The following is a 22,292-nucleotide window of genomic DNA, read 5'->3' as shown; positions in this document are numbered from 1 at the left end:
GTAGTTGTGGATTCAACAAAGATAGAGGCAGTGTCTAAGTGGAAAGCATCAAAGATTGTGGCAGAGATCATGATTCTTTTGGGTTTGGCATGGTGCTATCGTCGGTTCGTGAAAGAGTTTTCAAAGATCGCTAGACCTATGACAGCGTTAATGAGGAAAGAGAACAGGTTTTGTTGGGAAGAAAGTTGTGAGACAGCGTTCCAAACATTAAAGGTGCGTTTGACCACAACTCCAGTCTTAGCTTTACCTAAAGGGTGTGAGAACTTGGAGGTATACACAGATGCTTCAAAGAATGGGTTAGGATGTGTGTTGATGTAGAATGGGAAAGTAATTGCCTATGCTTCTAGGAAACTGAAGCCTTATGAGGAGAGCTATCCGATACATGATCTAGAGTTAGGTGTATTTGTGTTTTCTCTCAAGAGTTGGAGGCACTACCTTTATGGAGCGAACTTTAAGGTGTTTTCAGATCACAAGAGTCTTAAGTATATATTCACTCAAAAAGAGCTGAACATGAGACAGAGGAAGTGGATGGAGCTGATAGGGGACTATGACATGGATATCATATACCATGAAGGGAAAGCAAACTTGGTTGCTCATTTGTTGAGCAGGAAGAGTGTGCATTCTCTCTGCACAGCTATGTCTTTGATGAGATTGAGAGATGAGGTGGGGAATATGGGGATACATGTAATATAAAAGGGGATGTTAGAGGGGACTTGATAGTGGAGCCAGACCTTTATAATGATATTCGCTGGAGGCAGGCTCTTGATCCCAAGATTGAGGAGTGGAGAGCTGGAGTAGAGGAAGGGAAAGTGTCTCGGTTCTCTATTCATACAGATGAGAGTGTTCGGTTTGATGGGAGATGGTGTGTTCCTAATGATGCGGGGTTGAAAAAGATATTCATGACAGAGGCTCATTGCACACCGTACTCAGTACATCCAGGTGGTGACAAGTTGTATAAAGATATGAATAATACCTTCTGGTGGCCTGGGATAAAGAAGGAAACAACTGAGTTTGTGGCTCGATGTTTGACATATCAGAGGGTTAAGGGAGAGCAACGATGACCACGTGGTAAGATTCAGTCTCTTGAGGTACCCGAGTGGAAATGGGAATCTATCTCTATGGACTTTATTTTGGGTTTACCGAGGACCCAGCAGGGTAACAACATGATATGGGTGATAGTTGACCATTTGACTAAGTCAGCTCACTTTGTTCCGATGAAGGATACTTTGACCATGATACAGCTAGCTTTGGGTTATAGAAATCATATGGTTCCGTTTTATGGTGTGCCTAAGGATATAGTGTTAGATCAAGATGCGAGATTCATATCACGGTTTTCCCAAGAGTTGCAGGATCTGATGGGAACTACCTTGAAGATGAGTACTGCATTTCATCCTGCAACAGATGGGCAAACAGAGAGGACTATCAAGACCTTGGAGGATATGTTGAGAGCTGTGTGATGGAGTTTGGTGGTAGCTGGGAGGATAAGTTGGATTTGATTGAGTTTTCTTATAACAACAGCTATCACACGAGTATAGGGATGACACCGTTTGAGGCTTTGTATGGGAGGAGGTGTAGGGGCCCGATTTGCTGGGATGATAGAGCTAAAGCAGTGGTTTTAGGACCACAGATGGTACAGAAGATAATCGAACAGGTAATGGTAATTAGGCAAAAGATGAAAGCGGCCTAGGATCGACAAAAGAGTTATGTAGATGATGTGAACATTATTTGCGCACATTTAGGCCCCTAATTGAACCTATTTTGCATACTTTTATAACATTTCATGACCATTTTATCCGTCAAAACCTTCCTATTTGCTTTTCTAGTGCATTTCATATGTTTTGTAGGAAAGGAGATAAATGAGGCAGAAATTCCCATCTCTCATGCTTATTTGGAAGGTTATTGATGATATTGGATGGACTAGTATGAAGAGGAGGCAAGAACGAGAGCCTACAACACAAGAATAAGGGGTATGCAAGAGGAGGAAAAGCAAGGAAGCTATTACAAGACGAAATTGCTCGAAACCCAAACCAAGAGTTGCTCCCTTGGCTCTAAAAGTATGCTATATGGAAAGGCGTCGAAAAAACAAGTGATCTAGGCTTTTGAATCACTCCAATAGGAGTCCGGATGAGAAAATGACGTCCGTTTTACAATCCGAGGTCAAACAAAGAAGCTGTCCGCCAATCCGCTCGTCCCGAGACTCCAGACGCTCGGATTCCTGAGACCCAATCCGCTCGTCTTCCCCTCAAGACGCTCGGATTCCTGAGACCCAATCCGCTCATCTTCCCCTCAAGGCGCTCGGATTGTTAGACAGAAAGAAAAGATAAATACACAGCCCAGAATCCGAGCGTGCCGAGACCAATCCGCTCGGATTCTCTTACAGCTCTTACGTTCTCTTCTTGGTCTATGAAGGATGCGCATATTTCTTGAGAGACTAGCAAAAAGGAGACCGGAGTCTCTCTTGAGACCGGCGATTCCCTACCCAACAATTAGCATTGTTAAATTACTATTTTACCCTTGCTTAACCTAATGATGCTCTATTATATATACCCCATTTGTAATAATCAAACTAGAAAAGTTTTCGTTAGGTTAAATCAATCCTTCCTTAGATTAGATTAGGAGTAGATTAGAATAGATTATCATTTAATCTTTCCACAAATTACACATTAATCTTTCCTTAATTATTGGTCAAGTTTATTATTGAGTAATTCAAGTTTATTATTGGGTAATTAGGAGATTATTGGGTTTATTGGGAGATCGACAACCTTCCATCAATTATCAAGTTCTTCTATTATTCTTTGCATTATTATTTTGGAATCTCCATAGGTATAATTCTCTTAATCCTTATTTTAATTATTGTTAATCTTTCTTACTTGTGCATCATGTTTGGCCTTGGTAATACGATTGACAACCTTGTTAGCATGCTAAACTTGATAATGATTGGGTAGTCTCTTAGCTAGGATTAATGGGTAATTAGGGGAAATAAACATGGGGAATGATTCATGCTTAATCTAATATGCTTCCATAATTAATTTGCTTGCTTGTTGTGATTTTAACTTATGCACATGTTATGTTTGATAAAATGCTAAGCCTATGAATCCTTGCATTTACAACCATCACTTATCTTTTCAGTGAGACTTGTAAGACATAAACCAACTCGAGTCTCATTAGACCATGCATATAGTTGGATAGGGAGGATTAAGTCGACTTGTAGGTGTTGTACAATCTAATCAATTCGGCTACGGGACCCAAACCTTCCTAGGATTGTAAGATATAAACCAATTCGATCCATCACAACAATAATTGCTTGCATCTAGTAGGAAACATGTTTGTATGATCAACTCCCATGAATCCTCTATGACCCCATGATATCCTAGTACTCTTAATCATTTGTTTACATCCCTCTTTTATTTCTTGTTTTACTTTATTGCTTGCATTAGTCTAGAACACAACTACAAACCCAAATCAATTGTGACACTAGCATAAATTGAGATGGATATACTTAGAACCCAAAGCACACCGTCCTATGGATCGACCTCGACTTACCACTAACTAGTTGTTTGTTGAGTATCATAAATGTGTTTGATTGGGAGACCCGACGACATCATCTACATCAAAATGGCGCCGTTGCCAAGGATGGTGCTATGTGATTATGTTCATACTTGTTTGTCTATTTTGATTTTGCTTTCACCTTGAGGAACTTGTTCCTCAAGGATTGTTCTTACCGTTTTTGTGTAGTTTCCATGCTTGTAGTTGTTTCCTTGTCTTAGCTATGATGGCTCAAGACTTGATACATGGAGTATGTGGTGGATCTTTTGAGTATGACTATGGGTATGGGGAGTTTGAGAAGCAAGTCAACACAAACCTACCTTACACCTGATACAATGAAAATCCAAACTACTACCCCAATCTTTCACACCAAAATCCCCACATCCAATATCCACAAAAACCACCCACCCAATACCCGCTTCACAATGAATTTCAATTGCCACAGTACAACCATTTTCACACCCACCCACAACAAGAAGATGAGCCCATTCAAAATGTGATTCTCCAAATGATGGGAGATCAATAAAACTTTTTCAAACAAATTCTAGAAGAGAGCCAAAGAAGGGACATTGTTCTTCAAGGCATTGTTACCCAAGGTGAGGAGTTGGAAATTTAAATTGCCCAAATAAAAGAAACCCAACTAACTACTCCTCACCATCCCTTAGACATTGTCTATGAATGCGAGTTTGAAGGAGTTACCTTTGATGAAAAGTGGGAGGAGCCAATCTCCTTGAGCTCTTGTGAATATGAAAGTGTGGTATTTGATGAGGAAGATATGAGGTTGAGTAAGCCAAATACTCTTAGCCTTTGTGAGTATGAGGGTGTGTCCTTTGATGTGAATATTGAGATGGTGGAGGAAAAATTAATGAAGAAGAAATATGCCCCCATTTATGATTCTTATGGAGATAGCGATGATGACAAGCCTATGGAAGAAGCTTATGCGGAATATGTGTCTTGCATTGAATAAGAGGAATGGAGTTGTGAGATTGCCTCACTTGAGGAGCCTAGCCTAGAGAAGTTTGAGCTATGCTTCCATGAAGAAGATGAATTCCTCTTTCCTATTGACCATGAAGACCTTTTCGCACCCACTATGGAACCTATGATTGTTGGAGAAGATATGGTGGACCTTCTCCAAAAAGTCAAATCATCATATAAAAGGGTACTTGGTGGAAAAGCTCAAGAACAAACTTGCAAATGAACGTGCTTGTGGAGATTTGGCACCCACAATCTCAACTCCTGAGGTATCCGATCATCAAGGTTATGAGAATTCTCCTTCTACCTTGGAAGGATTGAATAATCAAAGTGCTATCATTATCACCAAAATTGAAGAATAAGTTGGTGAGTGGAAGTATACGGATGAAAATGAACCATACTTCATACCTAGTGTTGACAAGAATCATGGGCTTATTGGTTTGAAGCATTGGGAAAGCTCTAGTACCAAGGACAAGGTGAAAGAAAGAACTTATGGCAAGCTTCCTGGGCCTAATTTCACTTTTAAATGGAGCAACCCATACTTATGCTTGTTTGGAGCTTGTTCATAAGCTTTTGATCTTCTTCTAAGAGCCATGAGCTCTATGGACAAAACAAAGGACCTCAACAAGGAATGAGTTTGGTGGAGTCCTCCCTCAAACCACCATTTGTAAGATACCCTTTCCCTTGACCTTGCATATACATTTAGCTTGGATTTGTATTTTATTTCATATTGTATTTACATTAGTTAGTACATATAGTATAGTTGCATTGTATATATCTCACATGATTCATGTAGATAGTTGCATATAGACTAGAATCCATGCATAGTCACTAATGACCAATCCTATTATTTTCTACACTAGAGATAGTGTTTAAATCGATTTGGGGAGGTTTGATCATAGGTGACCATAGTTTACTAGAAATCATGCATCATATGATATAGTTTAGATTGCATTCAGTTGTTATATATGTCATATAGAATTTCATTTAGTTAGAGCATGCATTCATATCATATCATTGCATTTGTATTTCAATTTCCAAAAAAATCAAAAATCCAAAAACATGTTTTCCTTTTTATTCCTACTCCTACATGTACATTGAGGACAATGTCCAAAATAAAGTGGGGGATGGGAATTTATATTCCAAAAATGCTTAAAAATTGAATTTTTTTGAAAAATCACAAAAATATGTCTTTTAATTTCATAAAACAAAAACCCATAAAAATTTGAAAATTTCAAAAACCAAAAACACGTTCTTTAATTTAGTAATGTAGAATTGTATATAATTGTGCTTTTGTTCTCTTCTCACATAGATACAACACTACATTTGAGGCATTAGCAAGGGAAAATGAAGTCTAATCTCTATTTCCCTTGCATTTCTTTTTCATTATTCATATGAGGAGGATGGGCTTACATGTCAAGGAGGATGTGGTGTATTTTGTTGTTGCGGTTTGTGTATCTATGTGTTGTTAGGAGTTTCATTTACTTTATATGACATACTAGTTGGTATAAACATATGCATTAGTTTGTATAAATGTTAGTTGCATCATGGCATGTAGTTTGCATGGTTAGAAAATTTTAGCGAAACCGTCTACTTGGGAAGCTTGACAAGTGTATATAGGCCCTAGTAGATGCTTTTTCTTCTTAAGACTTTGCTTGTTAGAATACTTGTAAAACACCCCATAATGTGTCATGCTAGTATCCTTTGACCCATGGATTAAGGCCTAGTCAAGAGTACCTTGTGGTGTGATAACTCATTGGCTACCGTTTATTCCAAGGTGACCCTTGAAACCATGCAACCATCATTCATCCATGTTCTACCACATTTTGTCATCAAAGGGAATGGGCACAAAAAGAAATTGTTCAAAAATTTGAGTTCAAGAAAAGAAAAGAAAAGAAAAAGTTTGCAAAATGCATCAAAATAAAAGAGGAGTAACAAAAAAATAGAACTCCTATGCTTCAAATATAAGGCACCCTCGTTACTAATTAGGGTGACTTTGAAAATGTTCAAAAGAAAAATGCAAAAGTTGAAAAGTTGTCAAGTGTTGAAATGCCAAAAATCAAAAGAAATGGCAAAAAGAAAGTGTTCTCAAATGTTATATGCCACAAGAAATTGGGGGGAAAAACAACAAAAGCAAACTCCCAAATGAAACTCAAATACTATCGATCCTTTTATCCATCGTATCCATTTTTGTGCATGGTAGAAAGGGGACGACCCTTCTTCTTGTCTAGGCAAGAGGGGGAATTCCGCGATACTCCAGTGTTTCTAACACCACAGGGAGTCTATTCTTGACAAAAGCATATAACGATTGAGGACAAAGGTACCCTAGCTTGACACAATTTGGAGGTGATTTATTGGTATCCTTCTAGGCTTAGTAGTTTGAAGAAATTGCATCTATGAAGGAGTGTGCACCCTTGAATTGCTTCCCTTGTAGATAATTTCCGCCACTTAGATGAGGATAGTGGCTTTTCTTTTGTAGATGCATCCATTACTTGATTTTGTGTACTTTAATGCTTGGATGTGTCGCCATTTTGGCAAGACCCACCTTGCCTTGCAAGAAGGCATCCTACCTCATGGTTGTCTTGTTGTGAGTTGAAGGGGCGGAGTGAGACCCGCTAATTGTCTCGCATCGGTTATGTTATTAGGATAGTTTAAATAAAGGTCTAGTTTTTGTCACCAATTTACTCGGGACGGGTAAAGGTTCGGTTTGGGGATATTTTATGTGAACATTATTGCGCACATTTAGTCCACTAATTGAACCTATTTTGCATACTTTTATAACATTTCATGACCATTTTATCCGTCAAAACCTTCCTATTTGCTTTTCTAGTGCATTTCATATGTTTTTGTAGAAAAGGAGATAAATGAGGCGGAAATTCCCATCTCTCGTGCTTATTTGGAAGGTTATTGGTGATATTGGATGGACTAGTATGAAGAGGAGGCAAGAACGAGAGCCAACAACACAAGAATAAGGGGTATGCAAGAGGAGGAAAAGCAAGGAAGCCATTACAAGAAGAATTTGCTCGAAACCCAAAACAAGAGTTGCTCCTTTGGCTATGAAAGTATGCTAGATGGAACGGCGTCGAAAAAACAAGTGATCTAGTTGTTGAATCACTCCATTAGAAGTCCAGATGAGAAAATGACGTCCGTTTTACAATCCGAGGTCAAACAAAGAAGCTGTCCGCCAATCCGCTCGTCCCGAGACTCAAGACGCTCGGATTCCTGAGACCCAATCCGCTCGTCTTCCCCTCACGACGCTCGGATTGTTAGACAGATAGAAAAGATAAATACACAGCCCAGAATCCGAGTGTCCCGAGACCAATCCGCTCGGATTCTCTTACAACTCTTACGTTCTCTTCTTGGTCTATGAAGGATGCGTATATTTATTGAGAGACTAGCAAAAAAGAGACCGGAGTTTTCATTTGTAATAATCAAACCAGAAAAGTTTTCATTAGGTTAAATCAATCCTTCCTTAGATTAGATTAGGAGTAGATTAGAATAGATTATCATTTAATCTTTCCAAAAATTAAACATTAATCTTTCCTTAATTATTGTTCAAATTTATTATTGAGTAATTCAAGTTTATTATTGGGTAATTAGAAGATTATTGGGTTTATTGGGAGATTGACAACCTTTCATCAATTATCAAGTTCTTCTATTATTCTTTGCATTATTATTTTGGAATCTCCATAGGCATAATTCTCTTAACCCTTGTTTTAATTATTGTTAATCTTTCTTACTTGTGCATCATGTTTGGCCTTGTTAATATGATTGACAACCTTGTTAGCATGCTAAACTTGATAATGAGTGAGTAGTCTCTTAGCTAGGATTAATGGGTAATTAGGGGAAATATACACGGGGAATGATTCATGCTTAATCTAATATGCTTCCATAATTAATTTGCCTGCTTGTTGTGATTTCAACTTATGCACATGTTATGTTTGATGCCATGCTAAGCCTATGAATCCTTGCATTTAGAACCATCACTTATCTTTTCAATGAGACTTGTAAGACATAAACCAACTCGAGTCTCATTAGACCATGCATATAGTTGGATAGGGAGGATTAAGTCGACTTGTAGGTGTTGTACAATCTAATCGATTCGGCTCCGGGACCCAAACCTTCCTAGGATTGTAAGATATTAACCAACTCGATCCATCACAACAATAATTGCTTGCATCTAGTAGGAAACATGTTTGTGTGATCCACTCTCATGAATCCCTATGACCCCATGATATCCTAGTACTCTTAATCATTTGTTTACATCCCTCTTTTATTGCTTGTTTTACTTTATTGCTTGCATTAGTCTAGAACACGACTACAAACCCAAATCAATTGTGACACTAGCATAAATTGAGATGGATAGACTTAGAACCCAAAGCACACCGTCCCATGGATCGACCTCGACTTACCACTAACTAGTTGTTTGTTGAGTATTATAAATGTGTTTGATTGGGAGACCCGAAGACATCACCTACATCAGTAGACCTGCATCGTCGTGACATAGAGTTTCACTTTGGGGATAAAGTTCTTCTGAAAGTTTCTCCTATGCGTGGGGTTATGAGGTTTGGTAAGAAAGGGAAGCTGAACCAGAAGTTCATCGGATCATATGAGATTTTAGATTGTGTGGGAGAGGTTGCTTACCGACTAGCGCTACCAGCAGCTTTGGATAGGTGCACAATATGTTTCATGTATGTCAGTTACGGAAGTATGTGAGCGATCCTTCACATGTGCTAGAGGTGGAGAACATACGGTTGGATGAGTCCTTGTCTTATCTTGAGGTGCCAAAACAGATTCTTATCGCAAGGTTCGGAAAACTAGGTCTCGGGAAACGGTGTTGCTTAAGGTTCTATGCTCTAATCACGAGGCTGAGGAAGCTACTTGGAAGGCGGAGGAGGCGATGAGGGAGCGGTATCCGTCTCTTTTTGATCAGGTATGTGTGGTTACGGGGACGTAACCATGTTTCTTTTATGTTAGTCCCTGCATAGTTAGTAGTTGTTTTGAATCGGTTGGAGTTGTGGTTGGGAGTTTTGTTTTGGGTTTTTAGTTGCGTTGTTGTGTCGTGTTTGAGTTGGTATGTTTTGTTTTTGAGGATGGGTTGACCTTTGGGGACAAAGTTCCTTTTAATTAGGGAAGATTGTAATACTACGTTTTTCATGCTTTTGGGTACTATATCGAGTGGGGCTTACTCTGTCGAGTAAGTAAGTTTGGTTATCAAAACTGTGTTTTGTCTAATGGTTACTCGATCGAGTATGTGTGGCACTCGATCGAGTAAGGGTCACTCGATCGAGTAAGTGATGTACTCGATCGAGTAAGTCGGTTCTGCGGAATATTTTAGTCGGGTCTTGTTAGCAACCCGTGATTGATATTTAAACTTTTCGTAAGTTTCTTGATAACTTTTATCTTTTCTAAAAACCTTCAAGAGAGAAAACAAGTTACGTTACTTTCATCTTCGCATTGCTATCAAAACTCAAGAGCTAAGGTTGTCGGATCGTCGTGTTCTTTACGCCGTTGAGTTCGTCGTGTCGTGGGTAAAATCCTTATATAGTATTCATACCTTTTCATTGATTTTGTTTAAAACCCTAATTGGGTAATTTAGGGGTTTTTAGGAGTATGATGTTGTATTAGATAGTGATTGTATGGTTGTGTAATTATAGGAGATGGTTTCGTAGAGGAACAATTTTGAATAGCTACTTTGTGACGATCGTGGTGATCTTCTTATTCCAGGTAGGGTTTCCTTACTCGGTTATTGATTACATAATTGTTGGTGATGGTTGTGTTCATTGTTGATCAATAATATGTTGGTTTTGTGTTGGCGTTGTTGTTGCATAATTGATTGTGTAATTGTCTGTGGTTCTCGAGGCGTGTCCTCGGCTCAGTGGAGTCACTTCCAGGAGTGACTTCACGCCCTTGATTCGCCCTCTGTGGAACCCGCCATAGGAGGGGATGTGCACATTAAGGAACATGGGTTATCGATCGAAGTAGATGAGCGGGGTTTTGGTGGGTACGGCTGCGGTCTCCCACTGGCGGCATGGAATATCTGTTGCGATGAGTATTCTGGTAGGACTAAACACTTTAGTGTGTAGTCAGGTGTGTGGAGTTGCGACGGAGTTTGGGGTAAATTGTGTATTGTATCTTTTGTATTGTGTTTTGTGTAATCAGTAACTGACCCCGTTTAAATGTTTTGAAAACTGTGGTGTTCCATTCGGGGATGGTGAGTACTTATTGAGCAGGTAGGAGATGGCTTACGTGAGGGATAGCTAGGATGGTGTCATTACTTGTTATTAGAGTCTTCTGCTGTGTCATGAACTTAGTTTTCTTTTCGGTTGGCTTGTTTTTGGAACACTTGTATTTACTTTATAGTTTTGGTTTTGGAATTGTAATCACTTAAACTCATTTACTTATTTAAGTATGACCGATCGTGGTGAGTATACTTCTTATTTGGCTGCTTGAAATGATAACTTCCTTTAAAAGTAGCTTAGAAATGACACACTAGATTTGGCAGGCGATTGATGTGGCGGCCGTCGAGCCCCTATCTTTCCCTGAGATGCTAAAGTACCTGGGCCGAGCTGGTACGACGGTGTCCATGGAGATTTATTCTTTCTTCGAGGTGGTGACAGAGGCTGGACTTAACGAGTGGCAGCATGTCGTGATGAGGGTAAGCCTAAATTTTGGGTCAGGAGCGGTTACTCACGATAGCTCACCAGGTTGTGTACATGACACACAGATCAATACAGGTCCTTTTCAATGCATTTTGTCCTCACTCATACGCATCTCGGGAACCTTCCCAGGAGGTCACTCATCGTAAGACTACTCCCAGCCAAGCACACTTAACCGTGGAGTTCGTTTAAATGGATAACCCGAAACGAAAGTGTACTTTGTTGATATGAGTAATACTTTTAATCCATTTAAGAACTAGTAAGATTTTAAGCCAATCAATGGACCTCTTCAAGGGGTTACCCCAACCGAATAATGTTTTCGGTTCAGTGGAGTATTATAACATATGTGATTGTGATATCGTATTTTTGTTATTCGGTGATTTGGCATATTGTATTATGATACTTTTTTGTGTTTTGTTCTTGTGGAGTTGGAGGTTCTGTTCCTGAGGCAGTTGCGGGAGACAGGCTCTACCCCCGAGGTCGCTCCTTGTCCCTCCCACCTCAAGGAGGATGTGAACATTAAGGATCTGGGTTTAGTTTTCGTGTTGCGATGTGAACCTGGTTGTTGTGTTCCAGGTTGCAATCCGGGCACGGTGCTCCGTGTTGCGATGCTAGTACTTTCGCGCTACGGTGCGGCTATTGGTGGCGGTGTTGTGATACAGTCATCGGGTTAGTTGTGGTAGTGAAGGAGACGGGTGTTGGCATGTGTTTGTGTGATTTTGTAACACCCCCATAAGTCGGGACCCTTCCGCTAGGCCATCCCAATCTACGGGAGTGTTACACGCTTGGTTACCCAAGTTTGTAGTGTGAACCAACGAGTAAAAAGTAATTAGTGACAACAATTTAAAATAGATAAGTTGTAGTCAGATAGTTAAGTTACAAGTTAAGAGATTCAAATGATAATCCCCTTAATACAACTATGTAAACTTGTCAACCACTGCTCCCCATATGAGCAAAAATCATCATATGGTTCACCACAGACATTTTAAAACATTGGTTAGCTTCCGTGGTACCGGGCCAGGGACACACCCCCGACACTGCAAGTCATAACTAGGTACTCGGAACATGTCCGTGGTACCGGGTCAGAGATCGATTCAAATCCCCTGCCAGACATCGTGCCTCGACCAAACAAGTCCCTCCAAACTCAAGTCCGTAATGTGCACATCCTTCTTTGAGTGGGATGTAATACTACGGTTTTCTGATCCAATCTTACTCGGTCGAGTAAGTTGTCGAGTGCTTTTAAACAGGCTACTATTTTGGGTGCACTCGGCCGTGTACCTTAGGTACTCAACCGAGTACCCGGTTTGACTGGTTAGTTTCCGTGGTTTGATTAAGTTAATTAGAGACGCATATTTAAGTCGTGTTATCAGTTCTTAATATTTTTCAAAACATTTTTTAATCACTTTTTTAAACTCTCAACTACGTAACACTGCTCTCTAATTACCTTCATCATTTCCAAGGCTAAGGTTCATAGATTTGAGGGTTTCCTTCCTTCTTTCGCGTCTTTTCAATCCGTAAGTGTTCTACCTTTGTCTTTGACATATATTGGTTATCATTCACAAACTCTAATTTGAGGTTTTAGATGATTAGTCTTTGTATGTGTAGTATATTGATTTTGTGATATTATAATAGGTGAGGACTTCGTAGAGGAGGCATTCTAGCATGATTGCTGTGCTTGATTTGGATTTGCGAAAAGGTAGGGTTTCTCTACTCAGTTGATTGTATAATTGATTTAAGATTAGGTGCGGTTGATTGTGTAACTTGTATCATTTGGTTGAGATTAGTTGAGACTCTATTGTTGATTGTTATTGTTGTTAAGGGAGAATTTTCAGGAGATGGTTCCAGCCCCATGTTCGCCTTTTGTGGCTGCTGTCACAATGGGGATGTGCACATTAATGATCTGGGTTCGCTTATTGCGATGAGCAGGGATTTTGTGGGCAAGGCTCCGGTCCCCCACTGGCGGTGTGTGTTATCTGTTGCGATGGGTATCCTGGCAGGGCTTTGCACTTGGGTTTGTAGTCAGTTACTGGTTACTATTGGAGTTTGGAGGATGGTTACTATAGTTTGGTTATTGTATTAAATTTTGTATTTGTGATTTCTTATATTGGTTATGCAGTTGACTGACCCCGTTTATAGTTTTCAAAACTGTGGTGATCCATTCGGGGATGGTGAGAAGTTGGTTTAGTAGGTAATGGCTGTGGATGTAGCGCGTGGGTTCTGGATAAGGCCGAGTCATCACCTTGTGTTTATCTAGCTTCCGTTGTTGCTTAAACATTAGTTTTTTTCGTTTGTTTTGGAGTTGTAACAGTTTTATTGTGACTTTGAGTTCTATTTGTTTAAACAGCTTTGGTACTTTTATCAAATGTTCTTTGATGGTCTATTTGATATATTTGACCTCGGTTAACCGAGATGGGAGCACCTTGATATGCTAAGGTGGTCCTTGGTAAGGCAACTTGGTGTATAGGGGTGTTGCAAAGTCCTATCAGAGCGACGATTTTGGAACCAAAAACCAATGAACAAAATGAACATGGGTGTCTAACTAAAATGAACCCAGGTATAAATTGTTTGGACCTACCACAATTGTTTGAGAGACGTCTCGAAACCACAATGTTGCTCACACAAATTCAAACCGGTCACTACAGGGTGTGTCTTAGGGATCAGTGTATGCTTGTTTGTATTCGTGTATGAATAGAATGTATGAGCATGTTGTGGTTCGAGATGGTATGATATGAATTAGATGCTTAAGTTGTGGAGTAATAGAAGTGATATAGAAAGGCATACATGATTGGTTGTTTGCGTTTTTCTTTTGTTCATGGTATAGGAACATGTGAATAGGCTGCTACTTTATGTTTAAGTACTTACACTTATTGGTTATGTGATGGGGGAATCTTTTTTGGCATGATTCGGCCGAGTAGGGAAGGAACTCGACCGAGTAGTGGGGTACTCGGCCGAGTAACCACTCACTCGACCGAGTGAGGGTACTTGTGTTTGTTGCAGTAGCTACTGGAATATGACCACTCGGCCGAGGAGTGGCATTACTCGATAGATTGGGGCGTACTCGACCTAGTATGCTTTATATGTATTTTAATAAGCTGCTGGAGTCGAAGTATTCGAACGAGAAGTCAGCATACTCGGCCAAGTAGCTCGTACTCGACCAAGTACCTCAGGTACTCGACCGAGTACCTCCTTGGCGGATGTGATATTTGTTTTGAGCCGTTGGCTATGTGCTTACGTTTGTCTTGGTTATATTAACTTAAAATACCGCCAAAGAGATCAGCTGCTTACCTCCAGCCTTCAGAGATGAGCCTTGATGAGGTGGCTAGGATGATTGAGCAGCAAGAGCCGCTCACTGAGGCAGTCAAGAATGTGGGGAAAAAGAGGGTGAAACCGGTGGATGTATCCCGTTTGAGCATCACCGTTTCCCGCTTTAACCCTATGACTTATGAGGGCACTGGCGAGGCTAAGCTGCTCAAAAACTGGCATCGACAGATGGAGATTATGTTGGAAGTGGTTCATTGTCTGGAGGAGATGATGGTAGAGCAGGCTCCGTTCTATTTGAGGGATGAGGCTGGGGTATGCTGGCACAATAAGAGGGAAGGAGCTCGGGCGTACTATAGGAATCTGGGCCAACTTGAAATTCCTTGGACATGATTCAAGAGGGCGAGGAGGGACCAATTTGTTCCGGAGCACATTCGTGCAAAGTTAAGGGCTGAGTTTGATACCTTTACTATGACCGACAGCATGACCGTCACTGAGTACTATCACAGGTTCATGGAGCTGTCACACGATGCGGAACACTTGCAGTTGAGTCAAGAGAGTTTGGTTCTTTTCTTTGAGAGAGGGCTAGTATTGAAGATTATGGAAAAGATACCAACCGGAGTGACCTATGATTTGAAAGATGCATATGAGAGATCGGGGCATGCTGAGAGGTTGGTTGATAAGGCCAAGTAGGCCCAGGAAAAGGGAACTGAGAAGAGGAAAGCTAAGAGTAAGAGTGGCAGCCAACCAAGCCACGAACGGGGTAACCACAACCAAGCTAGGACCAATTTTGGAGGGTCTAGCTATGGTGGGGGATCTCGTGCATGGGGAAGGGGTGGCTGGAGTACTAGCAACAACTCAACCTTACAGTGCTATAACTGTGGCGGGTCAGGTCACAAATGGTACGAGTGTACGAGCGTTGTGAGGGGGGTTGAGGCTTTCCGAGATATTATCAGGGGAATTTCTCGCAAACTCCGAGCTAGAGTTTGGCGAGTAGCAGGCCATCTAGGTCATGGAAAAATCGGGGAGGCCTAGGCAACAACAATGGCGACTACAACCGCAATAATGGTGGGTCGTATCAGCGCCTGAATAACAGTGTGACTCAGAATTCGGCGACTAAGCCTACTACATCATCGACTACGGTCTAGGGAGGAGCTCAGAAGAACAGTGGTAAACTCTTCATGATGGGCAAGCAGGAGGCTGAGTATGATGCGCAAGTTGTCAGCGTTACTCTTCTTGTTAATAATACGCCGACTTTCGTTTTGTTTAATTCAGGGGAAACCCACTCGTTTGTGTCTAGGGGTCATGGCTTATCTATGGCTTTAGGGGAGTATGAGTTGGTAAAAGATAACATGTTTATACAATCGGGGGAGTCGATGTCTTGTAATAGGTTGTATAAAGGGGTGTCTATGGTGGTCGAGCAAGTGGACTTACTGGTTAATTTGCTTGAGTTTCTTATGGATGGGTTTGAGGTTATAGTTGGGATGGATTGATTGGCTAAGTATGGGGCCATGATAGATTGTCGTCAAAAGAAAGTGTCTTTTAAGGGGGCCTAAGAGAGTCAAAGTGAAGTACAAGGGGTTTGTTGTAAAACCCAAGATGAAGATGATTGCAGTGATGACTTTAAAGTCATCTTTAAGGAAGGGGTGCCCTTTGATTCTTTGTCATGTGGGGGATACTCGGGCCGTGGAGCCATCAGCAGCAGAGATACCAGTGGTTAGTGAGTTCGGTAATGTCTTTCCGGAGGAGATACCAGGGTTACCTCCTAAGAGGGACAATAATTTCAGTGTTGAGCTTCAATCGGGGACGGGACCTATATTTATGGCTCCGTAATGTATGGGACCAAAAGAGTTGGAGGAATTGAAGAAGCAGCTGGACGAATAGTTGGATAAGGGATTCATTCAATCTAGTGTATCGTCTTGGGGTGCATTAGTTCTATTCATAAAAAAGAAAGACGGTAGTACGAGTTTGTGCATCGACTAAATGGAGCTAAACCATGTTACTGTGAAGAGCATGTATCCTTTGCCGAGGATTGACCATCGTTTTTTTAACAATTGGGTGGATCCGATGTGTTTTCCAAGATTGATCGAAGATCGGGTTATCACCAGTTGAGGATTGCAGATAAGGATATTCCTAAGATAGCTTTCCGTTCGTGGTATGGTCACTATGAGTATAAGGTGATGCCTTTCGGATTGACTAATGCACCGGCAGTGTTCATGGATCTTATGAACCGTATCTTCAGCCCGTTTCTGGATAGGTTTGTGGTGGTTTTCATTAATGACATCTTGGTCTATTCTAAGACTAAAGGGGAGCAAGAGGTGCATTTGAGGTTGGTACTACAGACTTTGCGAGATAATCAGCTATATGCTAATTTATCCAAGTATGAGAAGTTCTGGTTGGATAGGGTGGCCTTGTTAGGTCATGCGTTTTCAAATTATGGTGTCTCAGTGGATTCTAGTAAGATCGAGGCGGTGCCAAACTGGGAAGCACTGAAGAATGTTGTTGAGATTCGGAGTTTGTTGGGGTTAGCAGGCTACTACAGGAGGTTCGTGAAGGATTTCTCTAATATTGCTAGACCTTTGACAAGGAAAGATAATAGATTTCGTTGGGATGAGAGTTGTGAGACGGCGTTCCAGACATTAAAGGAGCGTTTGACTATAGCTCCCATTCTAGTGTTGTCTGAGGGAAGTGAGAACTTCGAGGTTTATACCAACGCTTCGAATAATTGGTTGGGTTGTGCCTTGATGCAAAATGGAAAAGTCATTGCCTATGTGATGCGTGTCTTTTTTATGATGTTTTACACCCTATTTTACACGCATTTCAGAGCTCAATTATATAGTTTAAAGCTACTATTTGCCCCATTTCGTCTACTTTCGTATTTTTATGCAATATTGCAGATTTATGCGGAAATGAGTAGATATTGAGCTAAATCCGTCCCCGAGTATTTTGCATTGCATTTTTCATGAAGTATTTACTCAAGAAACGAACTTGGTGCGCATTTCGAGGACCGGAAGACAAATCCACGAGAATTTAGAAGCAAGTACCAGCTACTCCGGTCGATCTACTGTCTCCTATGGTTGATCGACCAGAGCACGAGTTCCAGGAGCTACTGTACACTGCAGTCCAGTCGATCGACCGGTCACAGTGGTCGATCGACCGCACCGCTAATCTGCGTGAATTAAGAGATCGAGAATTAAGAAGCCCATTGTGTATTAGGTTTGGGAATAAGTGTTACGTTATATTCCTATATAACGTAACCTGACATTATTTAGTTTTGATCAAGTCTTTTATCAGAAAATTTTAGGGAAATATTAGGGTTTGCATTTAAGTTTAATTATTCAATACAATCGGTATTATTGCTTTACTTTCTTTCGTACTTTTCGGTTTCCTCCTATTCCATTCGGTATTCTTCTGCTCTTATTTCAGTTTTGTTACTCTACTTGTTCATAGATATAGAATTGCTAGATTATTTTCCCGAAGCCGAAATTATCGTTTTATGTTATTTGTTTGTTTAATTATTTCAATCATGAATTCAGTAGTTTTTTTTCCTTAATCTTATTGTTGTTTTCGTCGTAGTCATGAGTAGCTAAATACCCAGTGCTAGGATGTAGGGAATCTGTAGGAGTAGTCGGCATTAGAATAGTAGACCCGAATCGCGCCTTGGTCGATCGACTGGCCTACCTGGTCGATCGACCGGCCACGTGAGATCACCTTCGTTTTAAATAATTTAATTTCCATATTTGACGAATCGAGTGCACGCGACTAGTTGACTGCCTAGGAATTGACCGACCCAATAAAGATCGAAAGATAGGGAAGGGAGATAGCCTACCTAATTAAGACGACTAAATTAATAAGATCGAGAGATGAGTTAATTTAGCCTTTTTAGTTACTTTTCAGGACGAAAGTTAGTATTAGTGTTATTAGGGACCTGTAGCGAGATGGAAAGATGCTACCTGTAAGAATGGACCGAAAGGACTTCTTATTTTCCCATCTAACGTGTTTGTTTTAGACCTACCTAGTATACTGCCGCCGAAACTATAGTGAACCGACCATCTTAGAACCCTTTTAATATTTGTTTTCATCCGTTTATTTAGTTTACTTTTCTTTTATTGTCTTTAGCTATAGACCAAATCAAATCAAACCCCCACACACCGTTACTTTAAGACTTAATAGATAACTAATACTTGCATCGCCTCCCTGTGGTTCGACCCTGTTACCACTAGCTTCTGTTAGTTTTAATAGGTATTATAAATATTATCTTTGGTGCACACAACGACGGGCATCAAATTTTGGCGCCGTTGTCGGGGAGGCAATTGTTTAAAATTTTTAGTTGTTTTTATTTTTAGTCTTTGCGTGAGTTGAGACGATCATCTAGAGTATTGCCGACAGAGGAAGAGCTGAGTACTCTGTCTAGTTACTACGAGAACGCTTTATTTGAGGATGATCCACCTTCATCTCCTGTTTCTACTTCATCAACTGAGACTGTCACATCTCCAGACCCGGCTGAAGAAGCGAGTATAGCCAGTCACTCTGAGCCGACAGCTGAGAATCTCTATAAGGGATTCTCATTACCAGGGACGGACAGGAAACTCGAGCCGAAATCGTCCTATATCAACTTGGTTGAGAGTAACCAATTCGGGGGAGCTGCAAATGAAGATGCAGCTAAGCATATGGAGACTTTCATTGATTATTGTTGTTCCATACCCCCACCAACCGGTGTGACCCAGGACCAGGTGAAGGAGGCCATGTTCATATTCTCTCTTCGTGATGCTTCAAGGGAGTGGTACAGAGACCTAGATCGAGTTGCCAACGGGATCACTGATTGGAAGTCGCTTGCCCTGGCATTCTACAAGAAATACTTCTGTGCCTCGAAGCCAAATGCCATTAGAGCTCAGATAACGAGGTTTAAACAGGGTCCTGATGAGAATTTTCATGAGGCATGGGTCCGTTTCAAGAAGCTAGTGCGAACTATTCCGCACCATGGGTTTGAGAAGTGGAGCCTATGCAATCAATTTTATAATGGGCTTTATGATGATTAGAGGGCTATCCTGGATACGGCAGCTAATGGCAGATGCCAGGAGAATGTTGGAGAGACTAAGGGGTGGAAAATTATTGATGATTTAGCCACCCATAAAGCTCAGTATGGGAATTCTAGGGGAAATCAAAGGAGAAGTGCTGAATCCCCTTCTGTAGCTGCGTTAGAGGCTCTTACGGCGAGATTTGATAAGTACGAGTTGGGAGGAGCTTCAAAACAAGGGATCTATCATGTGAATGCTATTTCAGACGGTCCTTTCGTCTGCAAGAGATGTGGAGGTGAAGGACATGTTTCAGACCACTGTCCTAATCCCTATGAGTCTTGTGCTGCCTTTCAACATTATAGGCAGACAAACACTTATTTTGAGCCAAATGTCCATCCAAATTTGAGGTGGAGTAGCCAAAATATCCTTAATCCGACTCCACCTCCACAGCAGCAGCAGCAGAATTATGTGCCCCATCATAAGCAGTAACAGCCATATCAAAAGCCTCCGTATGTTCCACAGCAGCAGCAGCAGTCCCAAGGTTCCGAATTTGCCGAATTGAAAAATTTGTTGCTGAAAGAGTCTCAAGCTAGAGAGGTCGGGATGAAGATGTTAGAGAGCCAAATTGCTCAATTGGCTAGCAAGAGTGCAACTCGAGCTCCGGGGCATTTACCGTCGCAGATGGATCAAAAGGAGACCCTCAATGCTATTACTTTGAGGAGTGGACCCACCCTTGATAGGCCCGCTATGGTCGAGGAAGCTACTGGAAAAGATGAGGCGGAACCAAGCAAGAAAAAGGCAGTGACGAACAGTGGCAAGAAAAAGACGTCTGCCAGGTATATTAGTCGATCGACTGACATACCCAGTCGGTCGACCAGTCCGCGAAAATAAATAGTTACTGTTTCTGTAGAAGTCAGTCGATCGACTGACACTCACGGTCGATCGACCGATAACGCTACTGATGGTGAGTCTTTTCATCCTCCAATGCCAAATAACTTGAGGGACCACTTGTTTCGGTGTACTACTACTCCGAAAATGCTGATGGGTCTGTTCCGGTTCCGAAGTACGACCCGATGATGATTAATGGTTCATATTTGAGACGGTCTGAAGAGGGTTCGAGCTACAACAAAGAGAAGGTAGTGGATTTTTAGCCTAAGTCCACCGATGCCGGCATGAGAGACCTATAGGAGAGGGCTAAGTTACTTCTTTCAGCCCCTTATCCGGAGAGATTGGTGCCGACGAAGGAACAGGTATAGTTTAACAAATTTGAAAACGTTATTCGTAGCTTAAACGTACAAGTTCCTTTTCTTGAGTTAGTTAATCAAGTGCCTGCTTACATGAAATTTATGAAGCAACTCTTATCTAAAAAGAAGTCACTTGAAACTGTGCATTCTGTCGCACTAACTGAGGAGTCATGCTCCTATCTGACCCATACTGCACCTCATAAGCTAGAAGACCCAGGTAGTTTTTCACTCCCAAGTAGTATTGGCACCTTTTCTATAGAAAAGGCCTTGTGTGACCTAGGAGCCAGTATTAGTGTCATGCCTTTGAGTCTTGCTAGGAAATTGAAATTGACTAGGTTTGCAGTTACCAACATGACAGTACAGATGACTGATCGATCTGCGGTCTAGCCTATAGGAGTCTTAGAGGACATTTATGTGCAAATAGGAATGTTCTTTTTCCCTGTTGACTTCGTTGTACTAGATATGCCCGAAGATGCCCACATTCCTATCATATTGGGTAGACCATTTCTGCACACTGCTGGTGCAGTTATTGATGTTGGTTCAGGGACTTTGACCTTCAAAGTAGGAAAGCATTCCATTGTCTTTGCCCAGACAACTAAGAAGAAAGACCCCATGTGGCCTATCACTTGTAATACGGTTTCTGAAAAGAAATCCTATTTTATGCTTCCTGATATGCCTACCTCTGTGCCTATTTCTGTTATAACACCTCCGCCCCAGATTGGGAGCAAATTGGAGGAAGATTCTTCTGTTTTGGATATTGCAGGAGCTGGTTTAGGAAAGGAAGAGCCGCATGTTGCTCTAGCTATGAAGGAGCCAATCGTTCAAAGAGACGGTCTAGGATGTCTTAGCAATGACATTGATGAGGAGCCAGTCAAAGTGACGGAGTCCGACTTGGATTCTGATGAGCCAGAAGAGGTCATTGATTGGGGAGATGCTGAAGCTGTTGAGCCGTTGAGTCCTGCGGATGTTGGAGTTGAGGAGAGTGTAGCTGAGAAGATGAGCACTGTAAAGGCTACTTCTTGTAGCCAGAAGCCGAGCAAGTGGGCCATTCCGTGGCCGTTCTTGATCAACTATTAGTTGGTTAAGGCTTTTTCATACAACATTTTATTGCTTTTAAAGACTATTTTTCGTTTTCGTGTGCGCGAGACTTCGCATTTTAATTAGTTTGTTTAGGATTTTATACACTTTAGACTGTTAATTTGGGTTTTGCGCAATTTTGGGCGCGTTATTGTGTGTTTTTAAAAGATTATAGACCTTGATAGCTCAATTTATTGAGCTAAATCGAAGAAATCAGAACTTACAGCAGGTATTGCAGTCGATCGACTGGCCAGTATGGTCGATCGACTAAGCGCTACAATTCCAGGAGCTTCTGTTCCTGTTCACCTTGGTCGATCGACTGGGTGATGTGGTAGATCGACCAATGAGTCCAGTCGATTGACCATAATTCGCTGTTGTACCTATTTTCGATCATTCCCCTGCTGTGTTTGATCGATTTGCGGAAGTTGAGGGTGTCTTCTCTCCACTTTATTCTCCGTTTCGTTTCTGTTTTCTTCCATTTCTTTATTTTACACATAATGTTGCGTTTCATAAATTAT

At 41.2% G+C, this 22,292-nt stretch overlaps 1 non-coding gene across 1 annotated transcript; it reads right to left on the bottom strand.

Annotated features, from left to right (window-relative positions):
• Window positions 1–19,315: 19,315 nt before the first annotated feature.
• On the bottom strand, window positions 19,316–19,422 carry LOC141616175 (small nucleolar RNA R71). The gene has a single exon (XR_012530538.1). It is a non-coding gene; the product is annotated as a small nucleolar RNA R71 (small nucleolar RNA).
• Window positions 19,423–22,292: the final 2,870 nt, after the last annotated feature.

This window comes from Silene latifolia, chromosome 11 (assembly GCF_048544455.1).
Source record: "Silene latifolia isolate original U9 population chromosome 11, ASM4854445v1, whole genome shotgun sequence".
Taxonomy (NCBI): Eukaryota; Viridiplantae; Streptophyta; class Magnoliopsida; order Caryophyllales; family Caryophyllaceae; genus Silene; species Silene latifolia.
Note: the sequence above shows the minus strand (reverse complement) of the source record. Positions and strands in the feature narration are given on the sequence as shown.